Source organism: Thamnophis elegans, chromosome 8 (genome assembly GCF_009769535.1).
Source record: "Thamnophis elegans isolate rThaEle1 chromosome 8, rThaEle1.pri, whole genome shotgun sequence".
Taxonomy (NCBI): domain Eukaryota; kingdom Metazoa; phylum Chordata; class Lepidosauria; order Squamata; family Colubridae; genus Thamnophis; species Thamnophis elegans.
This window is the reverse complement of record NC_045548.1, coordinates 69276590-69290671: the sequence shown is the minus strand read 5'-3', so window position 1 is coordinate 69290671 and position 14082 is coordinate 69276590. Positions and strand designations below refer to the sequence as shown.

The window sequence follows — 14082 nt, the reverse complement described above, 5'->3', positions numbered from 1 at the left end:
TTCTGGACGCGGTGCCTCAGTGGCTAAGATGCTGAGCTTGTCTATCAGAAAGGTCGGCAGTTCAAATCCCTAGCGTCGCGTAACGGAGGGAGCTCCCGTTCCTTGTCCCAGCTTCTGCCAACCAAGCAATTTGAAAGCAGGTAAAAATGCAAGTAGAAAAATAGGAACCACCTTGGTGGGAAGGTAGCAGCAATACGCGACATTTGCATAAAAGGCACCAGAAGATTCAAGATTCTTTATATGCTTTATTGTAGTTTCAGTTTCAGTTTAATAAAATTTGTATGCCGCCCACTCCCATTGGGACCTCTGGCGGCTCACAGGCAAGATAAAAAAGCATTTAAAATTTAAGATAAAAAATACAATTATTAAATACACCATCCATTTTGTCTAAGTGGGGCTGGATATGACCAACAGCCCAGGCCTGCCGGAACAGCCAGGTCTTGGTGGCTTTATGGAAGGGCCGGGAGAGTGGTAAGGGTCCGTATCTCTACGGGTAGATCGTTCCACAGGGCCGGCGCAGTTCAGAGAAGGCCCTCCCCGGGGCGCCACCAGCTGGCATTGTCCAGTCGACGGCACCCGGAGGAGGCCCAACTTGTGTGATCTTATTGGTCGTGGGAGGTAAGTGGCAGGAGGCGGTCTCTCAGGTAGCCAGGGTCCTAAACCAGGTAGGGCTTTAAAAGTAACGACTAGCACCTTGAAGTGCGTCCGGAGACCAATGGGGAGCCAGTGCAGCTCGCGGAGGATGTGTGTACATGGGTGTATCTAGGTACACCCAAAATCGCTCGCGCGGCTGCATTCTGGACCAACTGCAGTCTTCGAACACTCTTCAGGGGCAGCCCCATGTAGAGCGCATTACAGTAATCCAGTCTTGAGGTGACGAGGGCATGTAATTGTGACAGCTATTTTCTCACGAACTGCTTTGCATTCAGGAATCCAACAGCCACTCTCAGCCACTTTAATGACGGCAGCTTCCAGGTTCCTAACATGTAGATTATCAGTATGGATCTGGCCTGCAGAAATGCTGATCTTCATCGCACTGGTAAATTCTGCCTATTAAAAAGAAGAAAAGAAACAAAGACCCCTCCATTTTAAAAAAATGGAATAGGAGGTTTCCCAGATCTGGTGACTTAACTCCCGATTCTAATTCTGTCTCTATATCTAATCGGCCACTATGTCTCTGATTTCTTTTTTTAACCCACCCATTTTCCAATGCTGCATATTTTATCATCCAGCAGAAATACCCTTTTGCATCACACGCAGAATAAATAGCCCATTTCACAGAAAAGAACGAACAGTTAATATTTGATCGGCAAGACTCAGAAACCAAACAGTCTGTCTTTTGAAGCCATTTAGCTCCAACATGGTCTTGGTATCTCTGTCTCTCGCTCCTTTCTGTGAATTGTTGAAAATTACCGTATTTATCGGCGTATAACACGCACCGGCGTATAACACGCATCCCCCATTTTAACACAAAAATTTGAGTAAAAATTTTTTTCATTAAAAATAAATGACTTGGAAGCTCGGAACTTAATGTTGGATTAAAATTTATAACATTAGAACATGAATTATAACATTAACTCCTCAACATAAAGTGCCTTCCTTCCTTCCCTCCCTCCCATCCCTTTCTTTATGTTTTCTTCATGCTTTCTTTTCTTTTTCCTCTGCTCTTTTTAAATCCCCCCCCCTTCTTCTCCTCCTCTACATTTAGGTTGGATTAGTTTGTACAACGGTCATCAAACTTCTGAAGTAAAAATAAATAAATAAATCATATTTAAGAAGAAGAAGAAAAGGAAGACGTTTTAGTTAAGTCAAACGTTTTAATAAAAGTTTCATCTTTTAAGATTTGTCCAACACATCCAATTGTAACCTTAACAGTAAAGAATATCACCCCAGCTGCTAAAGGTTCAACCAGTCTGAGAACCATTGAAAAGACAACAGTGCAAAATCCAAAAGACACAACTTCCTCACCGCCATTGCTTTGGTACCAAATCTTTGAGGAAGGGGCTCCAGAAAGAAGGAGGAGGAGGAGGAGGAGGAGGAGGAGGGGGAGGGAACCAAAGAGAGGCTTTTACCGAGTCTGCGCCCCACAGCCAGGACCGTCCTGGCGCCTCCAGCCGCGTTTCTTCCCCGCAAAGCCCTTCGGGCAACCCGAGAGTTCCTTTTGGCGCCAGAAGGGCTTTGCAGGAAGAAACGCCGCGTTTCTTCCTGCAAAGCCCTTCTGGCGTCCAGCGGAACTCTCGGGTTGCCCGAAGGGCTTTGCAGGAAGAAACGCGGCTGGAGGCGCAAGGACGGTCCTGGCTGTGGGGCGCAGACTCGGTAAAAGCTCTCTTTGGTTCCCTCCTCCTCCCCCTCCTTCCACAGTCTGTGTGACGCTGCCGCCAGGCTGAGAGCTGCCGCTGAAACAAGTTGGGGAGGTCCTTTGCAGGCAGCCAGTTCTAGCTGCCTGCAAAGGACTTCCCCACGTTTGCTTTGAAAGAAACCTCTGCGCGGGGGTTTCTTGCCATGTGCGCGGCCTTAGAGGGAACAGTGGACCCGGCGTATAACACGCAGTATCGGCGTATAACACGCAGGCAGGGTTTAAGCTTCCAATTTTAGTTTTAAAACTGCGTGTTATACGCCAATAAATACGGTATATAATATTTAATTTACCAGTTCAAGAACGATCTCTCTCTCTCTTTTTGGACACCCTTGTTCCTTTTCACCTTAAATTGGAAACCTATGAACCTGGACTGCCAGGTTTTAACTGATTGCTTTACAAGATTTTATGGCTGCAGCTAGAGTTCAAAACATTTTAAGTCCCATTGATCAATCAGCAACTGATCTGAAATGGATGGCACCATGCTAGGGATTTTCAGGAAGTGGCTGCAGTGCGAAATTGCTGAATAAAAATATCAAGAGGTGTGAATTTATTAACTGGAGTTCCTTGAGAAAATAAAAGGAGGATTAAGGGAAAACATTGATGTTACAGAGAAACTCAAATGCTCTGAAATCTCTTACCTTCACTCCAGGATCTGATATTTAACAGGAAAGGGAATCAGAAGAACTTAACAAATATTGGTGGCAAGAGATAAAAGACCTCTTGTGATAAAGCAATCAGACATACTTAGGATATGACAAGCTTCAATCATGGACATTGTTGGCTGGAGCTTAGAAGAGCTGTAGCTTAAAATACCTGAAGATGGCAGCTTTGTAATCCTGTCAATTTCATCAGCTACGTGAAATATTATATTACATTCAACTGAGAAGGGAGAGAACTGTACAGCTGTGTCCCCAAACACTTGGAGGGCACCAAATTGGCTCTAATCAATGATTATTGATTTGGTGCAGTCCAGAATACATACTTGTTCCTCTGGAAATCCAGTTAATACATGCTTTAAATCTGGAGCCTAGAAAAACTTAACGATTATTCTGTTCATTTTTTTCCCCAATGGGCCAAAGTGTGGGAATACACCTCCTTCCAGGTAACCTGCAGTTTTTCTAGTGTTTCTAAGTGGCTCTCCTAAAGACTATCGGAAGTAACTTTCATTGTAGACCAGGTGGGTCTCCAAACATGTCTGCTTGGAAGACTTGTGGACTTCAACTCCCAGAATTCCCAGCTAGCATGGCTGGCTGACAAATTCTGGGAGTTGAAGTCCACAAGTCATAAAGTTCCCAGGTTTGGAGATTCCTGGATCACGGGGAGAATGTCTGAGTATACATTGAACAAGTAGCACAGATGATACAATGAGAGTACACAGATATTCCTCAAACTACGACCACTATTGAGCCTAAAAATTTATTTTGCTAAGCGAGACAGTTAAGCGAATTTTCCCCATTTGATGACCTTTCTTGCCATAGTCGTTAAGTGAATCATGGCAGTTGTTAAGTTAGTAACATAGCTGTTAAGTGTTAATCTGGCTCCCACTGACTTTGCTTGTCAGTCCCACTGCAACGGTCATAAATAGGGAGACAATGGCCAAGCACCTTTGAGCAATTTTGATCACCTGACCATGGGGGAAGCTGCAACGGTTGTTAAGCGTGAAAAATGGACATAAACCACTTTTTCAGTGTCGTTGTAACTTCAAACATTCGAAACGTCGTAAGTGGAGGACTCCCTGTATCCTAATTTACTCTCCACATTTTGAGCCTATCTTTTTGTCCAACAGCTGAAACCGCAGACCACAAACCTCTTTTGAAGAGCGGGGAGACCCAATCTTGCCGACAACTTTTATTTATCCTTCAAAACTCAGTTCTCCAAAGACGAGAACTGGATTGGATGAAAAGAATTCAGTCACATTGGGGGTGGGGGAATTGAAATAGATCATCTGAGGAGATTAAAATAAAGACTTGAGAGGGGAGTTTTCTTCACTTCCTAGAAACTAACCTGGCCTGTTAATTTTGTCTTTTTAAAACTATTTTTAAATATATATATTTTTTTAAAGCTCCCCCGCCCCTCCCTGCATGGCTTGAATGGCTACTCCCAGGTCATCACTTTAACCCACAAGGTATATATTTAAAGGCTAGCTTACTAAGAACAACAATTTGGCTGGAAAGCCCCTTTCTTTGGCTGCCTCAAAATTTGCAAAATGGCAACAAAGTCTTGTGTATTTGAATACTCAGGGGGAGCACCAAATGCCGGATCCCCCAGAGAGATTGAAAAGGAGGTTGGGTTTTTCCGCTACTCATACTGAAAGTCCTTTCAAATTACTGAGTATTTCTCATACATCACATATATACTATTACTACTACCACTACTACTGTGATGATGTCAACCATGACCACTGGAAGAAATTAATGAATGTGTAGGAATTAGGGTTGCTGCGATACTGTGTTGTGTTGAGTGAGTTACATTTTCAACGTTCTCTGGCGGTTTCCCAGTCAATCTTGCAATCCCTCACTCACCCAGCAGCAGCCACTGATTCCACAAAGAATCACTGGGGAAGCCAGCAGGAAGTTGGAAGTCACTTGCTTCGGACATTGTTTGTTTAGATAAGGAAAGATCTCGGAAACCAAGCACAGGCTATTATTGGGAACAGTTTAGACTCCATTACTTAAATGGTTCTTCAAGCTTTCAGTAAAGAGAACTCTATTTTCTTGGAATTGTTTTAACAAAAGCAGAGAACAAGCACACCTTTATCTAACTAGAAACAGCCACCGATTTATCTTGGAACACCCTAAAGGGGAAAAAAAAACATGTCTGTTGCCAAGCCCAACTTTTCAACACATGACTGTGGGGATGCTGCAACAGTTTGGAAGATCAGTCGTAAGTTCCCCTTTTCAGTGCTGTTGTAACTTCCGATGGTCACTAAATGAATGATTAAAGTCAAGGATTACCTGCATTATATAAGTTTGCAGCCTGGAGTTAGTTATGAAATACCGTATTTTTCGGAGTATAAGATGCACCCTTTTCCCTCAAAAAAAGAGGCTGAAAGTCTGGGTGCATCTTATACACTGAATACAGCATTTTTTGCCTCCTGAAATCCTTCCCCCTTCACCAAAATGGCTGTGCATAGCCTTTAGGAGGCTTTCAGAGTGCTCCTGGGGGCTGGGGAAGGCAGAAATGAATGAAAAACGGGCCTTTTTTTGCTCAATTTTGCCCCCTCCAGCCCCCAGGAGCACTCTATAAGCCTCCTAATGGCTATCCATGCCCCCCTTTTTTCACAAAAAACAGGCCAGGTTTTGTGACCGTTTTTTGCTGGACATCCATTTGCCCAGAATACCACTAGTATGAGGTTTCATGCTTTGGGTAAGAGGTTGGACTAGAAGACCACAATTTTGCCGCCCCCCCCCCCCCGGAGCACTCTATAAGCCTCCTAAAGGCTATGCATGACCTTTTTTTGACAAAAAATGGACCCATTTTTGTGAAAAATGGGCCGTTTCTGGGAGGTCTGCAGAGTGCAAAAAACTTTTTTTTTTATGTTTGCTTATTAAAATCTTGGTGCGTCTTATACTCCAAAAATACGGGTGATAGTTAATTAAATAGTCCCTCAGAGGGAGATGGATGGTTCAGAAATGTGAAAAGCAAATAAATAAAGATAAAAATCTAATAAATGCATAAATAGACACAAAAAATGCAAATGCTTACTTTACCTAAAGAAACTGAGGAACAGAAAGATAATGAAGACAAAAGGGCAATCTAACCCATCTGTCATGCTCACCTAAGCACTGTTCCATCTCCGCATCACTCTTTCTGATTCAATCATGTCATTTCCATCACTTATCAAACGGGACTTTCTCTGGCCATTTGTGTACCCGCTCCAAAATCTGCAAGAAGCAAGAGAAGAAAAACAGATCGTAATTACTGATGAACCTCAAAGGTACCGTTTAGAAAACATGGGAGGACTTTTTCAACCTTATTATTGTTTTTAGAACTATGTCCCACAACCTTCCCCTTTTCTGCACAACAATCTTGTGAGGTGGGTTGGGATGAGTGAGAAGGACTTGCCCCGCCACAAAAATAACCTCAGGACTTAGGGTGGATTTACTGTGATCCTGTGGAAAAACCCAGGGAGCGATCCACTATACAACCCAAGAGCCATTGCTACGTCGTAATGCTCAGCAATCTAGCTACTGAAAACAGCAAAAAAAATTATTACAGCCACTCAAATCATACAATTAAAGTGCAATGCAATAAAATCTCGATGGAAGGATAACAAAATCCCCCAGAGGAACAAATGATGAATGTATCAGAATTATGAATATGTAGAATTCACAGAAATAACAAATTCTGCAAACTATTCGGTCAGGAAAGCATAAAAAAATTGTTAAGATGTTTTTGAAGATTGTCTTGACTTATGAGCACAACTGAGCCCCAAATTTTCATCGTTAAGCACTGTTAGATGAGTTTTGCCCCATTTTACAACTTTTGTTTGTTTATTTATTTATTATTTATTAGACTTATATACCGCTTCATAGGGCTTTCAGCCCTCTCCAAGCGGTTTACAATTTTTTTTAGCAAATTGAGTCAGCAACTTGCCCCCACAGTCCGGGTTCTCATTTCACCCAACTCGGAAGGATGGAAGGCTGAGTCGACCTTGAGCCAGGGAGATTTGTACCGCTGAACTGCAGATCACAGTCAGCTAAAGTGGCCTGCAGTACTGCACCCTAACCACTACGCCACCTCGGCTCTTAAGTTGTTAAGCGAATCACTGCCATTGTTTTTAAACCAATCCAGCTCCCCAAAACCTCTGATGCTTGTCAGAAGCCAGCTGGGGAGGTTACAAATGGTGACCCCATGACCCGGGACAATGCAAGTGTCATAAGTACATGCCAGTTACCAAGTGTCTGAATTCTGACCATGGGAACATGGGGATGCTGCAAAAACAGTCGTAAGTTAGTTTTTTTCAATGCTGTTGTAACTTTGAACAGTTGCCAAATCAAGGACTACCTGCATAGACGTTTTGAAATAAAATTTAAAAGATAATTTGTATAATCATGAAAATTTGAAAATTACGGAAGATGTGAATTGAGTAAAGAGGCTGAAAGGGCTTTTATAACACTGAACTCAGAGGGAGGGTTCCACCACAAAACCGCGCTCAACTAAACCGCGTCCGACTAAACCGCGTAGCTGACGTCATCAACAGGGCGACAACAGCGCGGAGACAGAAGCACGCTGTAAACCCTAACCTAAAATTAACCCCTAAACCTAAACCTAACCCCCCTAAACCTAATCCTAACCCTAACCCTTAACCTAACCCTAAACCTAACCCTTAACCTAACCCTAACCCTTAACCTAACCCTAAACCTAACCCTAACCCTTAACCTAACCCTAACCCTTAACCTAACCCTAACCCTTAACCTAACCCTAAAGCTAACCCTAACCCTAACCTTAAGTTGAATCTGCTTGCTTTCAAAGCGCTATTTAAAGCGCCCTTCTTTCTCCGCACTGGCTGTTGTCGCCCTGTTGATGACATCAGCGATGCGGTTTAATCGGGTCCGGCTTAATCGGGCGCGGTTTGATGGGTCACGGAGAGGGAGGACAGTAATTGTTGAAAAGTGTTGTGGTCCGTTGGTGGCCTAGGGAGCTGGCAGCAGATTCGGACAGTGAGGAGTTTGGGGAGGAACATGGGCCAGTCCTGGAGTCTGGGGAAAGGCTCTGATGAGGGCTCTGCGTCGGAGGCAGAGAGGGGGCCAGGGCTATTTGGGAGTTATGTGCTGCCTCCAGAGTCGGACATCAGCAAGGCAGAGGAACATGGGGAGCATGTTCCCAGTGGAGCTGCCAGAAGGCAAGAACAGTTAAGACAAAAGGGCTGACTTGGGAGTAATGCTTGACATGATTGGCCCCGCCCATAGGACATAAAGGAGGAGCAAAGGCACGTGAGCCTTTGTAGGAAGCAACTTTGTTCGTTCTGGTCGGTTTAAACTCTGAAGCTCCGTTTTGACTCTGTGCTCCATGTGGCCTTGCAAGCTAATTGCCAATTGGGTCTTTGGTAGCATTTCAAGGGAGATAAAGGTGGGTGCTTCAATAGCCTCATCCTGAAAGACTTTGGTAGACTTTTGTCAGACTCTTTACAAACTATTTGTGACTCATTAAGGGCTGTGAATGAACATAATTCACGGCTACTGAAATAAAAAGAGGGTTTTGGGGACTAAGCATGTGCTTTTTACTGTCTCAGGAAGCTTAGGTCACAATAAAAAGGTTGGAAGTCCTTTATATATCCTTTCTTTTTCATCCCTTGCACTTTTTTTTGTTTTTCAATTTGTCTTTTATCCTATGGAAATATTTTAAAATAAATACACAAGACAGTGCTGTAAAATCCATCATGTAAGCCAATTTTAAATGAACAAAATTGGCTTGATGCAGGTTAATAAAACTGCAGTATCAATACAGGGCTGTTGCCTAAAGAATGATATGGAAAACTGTTTTAGTTATATTCAGACTTTCATTTGAAAGGAAACAAGAAACGTAGAATTAAACCATTTTGGAACCTTTGTAGTAAGTGGGCCCATATCAGAGATGGGCAACTTACATCTATCTTTAAGACTTGTAGACTTCAACTCCCAGAATTCCCCAGCCAGTATACTTCCTTATATCCCAATCTAGAGTACAATACAGAAGGTTCAGCCATAGTAGTTTACAAAGTGATAGAAACAAACACCATTGGAAGCTCAATGCACCGAGACTCTCTAATATAGATGAATATATCCATTATCTAGATCAGTGTTTCTCACCTTGGCAACTTGAAGATGTCCGGACTTCAATTCCCAGAATCCTCCAGCCAGCGAATGCATTTTTGCCTTCCCCAGCCCTGCTGAATCCTAAAGAGTGCTTCCGGAGGCTATGGGAAGGCAAAAACACCTCCGTTTTGTGAAAAACGGCCTATCTCTGGACTGGCATGCACACACCATTAAAAAAAAAGGGGGGGTTTTACATTTTTTCAATGAAGATTGTTCTGCGCATGTGCAGAACAGAAAATAAAGATGGCGGCACCCAGGAGTCATGTGTCCGGCCGAATTACTACCTATTTGGCCGAACCGCTAGGAAGCCACCTCTGCATTGAAGCCCTTTCAGGTATGCTTCCAAAGGACTAACAGACTGGATTTAGTCTGTGGGTAATTCTCTGGTTGCGTGACCCGACAAATGCGCGCCGAAAAAACCATGACGTCAAAAGCGCACTCACAAAAGCGTGCCGACAAAACCGCGTCCACAAAAGTGCAATTAGGGTTAGGGTAAGGGTTAGAGTTATTACGTTGTTTCAAGTCCACTATGTTGTTTGTTGATGGCGCGCTTTTGTGGGCGCGCATTTGTCGGCGCGATTTCGACGTCGCAGTTTTGTCGCTGCGGTTTGTCAGACGCGCATTTGTCGGTGAACCCTCTGGTTGTGTGATCTTGATGGGGGCGGGGAGGTGGCAGAGATGCACGAAAGGAACAAGGGGGGAAAGAAATACTGGTGTGCTTTGGTGGCCGCAGGCCCAGGCCTGAGAACTGCCAAGTTCTCAGCTGGCTGGAGCGGCACTTATAACAAAAGAAGAGCCCTTCATCCCTTCCGCCTTGGCCGGGAAAGTGATTTTCCAGTTTCTTTATAAAGCCAGCCTGTTGTTTTATGAAAACCGCAGCCGTCCAGGTAGATCTTGGCACTGGAAGGGAAAAGCAAACGGAAGCAGCAGTTCAAATTTTCAGAATGGGATGACTTTCTCCCCGGCCAAGTCACGATCTGACTCGCTGTAGAAAACGCACAACGGTCAAATCCCCATAGGGCAATTAAAAAAAACAAAACAATTCCATTTAATTATTAAAATCAACAAAAAAAAATCTTTAAATTCTTTGCCATTTCATTCTGTCCTTCCTTCTTAAACGATTCTATTCCACTGTTTCTTTGATATTAGTGTCACTGTTGTCCCCGACGCGTTGTCCGCGGCAAATTGTCATAGACCACAACATTTAGCGCCCCTGGAGACGGCACAGCGTCCACCATGCGGTGAACACAGGTAGTCCTCGAGTTGCAACCCTTGGTTTAGTTTCCGTTCAGAGTTACAACGGCATTGAAAAAAGTGACGCGCAACCCATTTTCACTCTTACGACCATTGCAGCCTCCCCGTGGCCACATGATCGGAATTCGAACGCGTAGCAGCTGGTTCCTATTTATGACAGTGGCAGTGTCCCGGGCAAAATCCATCCATCTATCCAGATTATAGTTAACAACCGTGTCTTAACAACTGTGGCAAGAAAGGTTGGAAAACAGGGCAAGACTCACTTATCAACTGTCTCGCTTATCAACAGAAATTTGGGGCTGAGTTGTAGTCGTAGGTCAGGACTTCTTCCTCCAGAAGAAACAGTTCTGATCCAAAAGCAGAATTCAGCACTAGATAGCAACTGAAGGCTTATATACCGCTTCACAGTGCTTTTACAGCCCTCTCTAAGTGGTTTACAGAGTCAGCCTATTGCCCCCAACAATCTGGATCCTCATTTTACTGACCTTAGAAGATGGGAGTTTGAGTCAACCTGGAACCCCCATCAAGATCTAACATGTGGGGGGGGGGCTTTTTTCGACTTTGGAGGGGCTGGAATTTCCATTGTTTAATCAAGACAATTGTTAAAGTGAGTCACATCCAATTTTATAGTCTCTTTTTTGCCATAGCTGTTAAGTGAATCGCTACAGTTGTTATGTGAATCATGGTCTTTAAGTGAATCCAGATTCCTCCTATGACTTGCTCATCGGAAGGTCACAAATGGCCATCACGCAACCGAGAGATCATCATAAATATCAAATCCATTGCCAAGTACCTGAATTTTTTGCCACATGATTGTGGCAACATTATAACAGTTTGTAAGTGTGAGGACCGGTCATAAGTCACTTTTTTCCGGTGTCACTGGTTTGCTTTAAGTCAAGCACAAGCGGTATAATAAATCCGGCTAAAAGTATTGTCTTCACTTACTTTTGATCCTTTCGCACTTGTAACCAGATACGGTTTCGGTACGACAGAAAGTTTCATCACAGCCAAACAATACGCAATCGACTTCCAAGGAAAACACATATAAAACCAACCATTCTCATTTACTGCTTTTAAAAACCAAGAGTTGTTTTACGATTAACATTTGTTAGCGCCTTTCTGGAAGCCTTTCTGGAATTCCTTGAGGAAGTTTCAGCCGCAGGCCCATTAGAATAATAAAACCAATTCTCTTCTTTAGCAACCTCTGCAGAACATTAAGGGGGGCCTTAACCATGGCAATTTTAAGAGCCGTGGACTTCAATCCCCAGAATTCCCTAACGAGCCGTGCTGGTTAGGGGATGTTGGGACTTGACGTCCACAAGTCTTAACAGTTGCCAAGGCTGGACTTCGGAGACCACCAGTCTCCAACCTTTCTGACTTTTGGGGATGGAGGGGAGGGGGGAGAAGATGGGATGGTCGATGCAAGTGTTGGGCGAGCACACGCCCCATTTGCACAAGCGGTGGTCGGTTCCACCACAAAACCGCATTCGACTAAAGGGTGCTCGACGAAACCGTGTAGCTGACGTCATCACAGCGCGACAACAGCCCTAACCTAACCCTTAACCTAACCCTAAACCTAACCCTTAACCTAACGCTAAACCTAATCCTAACCCTTAACCTAACCCTAACCCTTAACCTACCCTAACCTTAACTTGAATCGGCTTGTTTTCAAGCGCTATTTAAAGCGCCCTTCTTTCTCCGCGCTGGCTGTTGTCGCCCTGTTGATGACGTCAGCAACGCAGTTTAATCGGGCGCGCTTTAGTCGAGCGCGGTTTGTCGTGCCACGGCGGTGGGCACGCACGCCCATCTGCTGCACACACCAAGTGGAGCTGCATGCACTCCTCACGGGCTTGCCTCCCACTTCCGCGGCCCGATAATGGGACACAGCCCAGGGATTGGGTACCGCTAGTGTAGGTTCTATGAATATATATTTATTTTTTTCTAAAGTATGACCTTTACAGGGGATGCTGCGGCTCAGTGATTAAGATGCTGAGTTTGACGATCAGAAAGGTTGGCAATTTGGCAGTTCGAATCCCTAGCGCCGTGTAATGGAGTGAGCTCCATGACTTGTCCCAGCTTCTGCCAACCTAGCAGTTCGAAAGCACGTAAAAATGCAAGTAGAAAAATAGGGGCCACCTTTGGTGGGAAGGGAACAGTGTTCTGTGTGCCTTCGGCGTTTAGTCATGCCGGCCACATGACCACGGAGATGCCTTTGGACAGCGCTGGCTCTTCGGCTTTGAAACAGAGATGGGCACTGCCCGCCTAGAGTCAGGAACGATTAGCACATATGTGCGAAGGGAACCTTTTTTTACCTTTACAGAATATCCCCTGAGCTATTAAGGGTAACCCCAGGAAATCCCCAGCATAACACAATACTCAGTCAAGTGCAGGCTTCCTTCACAGTTCTCACAAAACCTTGAGACCTAGATTTCCACTCCCTTTTCTTGTCCCTATTCTCTTTCTCTCACCCCTGGCTTCTTAAAACAATAGCAAAAAAGCCACAATAAATTTCTCAAAGGCCAAAAGGCTGGGCGGTTAAATGTGAATGGTAACAATTGGACTTTCCCCCATTATTTACTGGATTATTTCTTAAAAGTGATGTAAAACACAGATGATCTCTCAACGTGGCCTGCTGGGAATTCTGGGAATTGAAGTCCACAGGCCTTAAGGTTGCCAAGAGTTGTACAAGACGTTTTGGCCACGAGGTTGCAGCCTAAAATTAGTCTCACACTGGAAACCTGCAGACTAAATCCATTTATTCACGGTACATGCGCGATTAAACTTCCAGGGACAGAAGAAATCATACAGAACTTCCCCACTCTGAGACAAAGGACTACTGTATTTACGTCATGCTCTTTTGATGGACCAGCTGAACAACTTTATCTTAAAAAGATTTGGTGTCCCTTTTGCTGTTTTTGAGGGAGGTGATCGCAGTTCCTTTCCACAAAAAAGACTGATGCGATCACCCTGCTAACTCCAAGGAAACACATGTCTGGATGGAGCCTGAAAAGAGAATACTCTTTGGAAAATTATGCCACAGTTCCTTGAGGGTACAAGACTTTAAGACAGTGATGGCAAAACTTTTCGGCACTCGCAGAAACATCACACATGCACGCACGCGCTTGTCGGGGCTGCGCTCCGGAAAAGCCGAACTTCCAGTTCTAGCACGCATGCACGCTCGACGATCAGCCAGCGGTTGCGCACGCACAGGCCAGTTTTCGGCACTGCTGCACACATGAAGGGACCACACTCCAGAAAAGCTTAACTTCTGGTTCTGGCGAGCATGCACACGCAACAATTAGTTGGCCAGCACACATGTGCACACCGATTTTCGACACTGCTGCGTGCGTGAAGGACAGCTGATCATCACGCCAACATGAGCGCCAGAAAACCCAGAAGACAAACAGGCAAGGCCGCACGTATCGGGCAACATGGCTTCGCGTGCCACTTTGGGCATGCGTGCCATGGGTTCGCCATCAAGGCTTTAGGAGAATAGATCCTGAGGCTAGATTAACAGAAGAACAGAGAATTGGAAGGGACCTTGGTGGTCTTCTAGTCCAACCCCAGATCAGGCAGGAAAGCCTGCCTATACCATTTCAAACAAATCGTTGTCCAATGTCTTCTTAAAAACCACCATGCTTGGAGCACTCACAGCTTCTGAACGCCAGTCTT

General features: G+C 44.6%; 1 long non-coding RNA gene across 1 annotated transcript in view; it reads right to left on the bottom strand.

The window, feature by feature from the left end:
- Positions 1–814: 814 nt before the first annotated feature.
- The window catches only part of LOC116512742, a 154463-nt gene continuing 141195 nt past the window's right edge, over positions 815–14082 (bottom strand). Inside the window, exons 4-5 of the long non-coding RNA XR_004255915.1 lie at positions 6138–6243; positions 815–1050 (exon numbers count right to left, since the gene is read on the bottom strand). This is a non-coding gene — a long non-coding RNA (uncharacterized LOC116512742). The remainder of the gene's footprint in view (positions 1051–6137; positions 6244–14082) is intronic.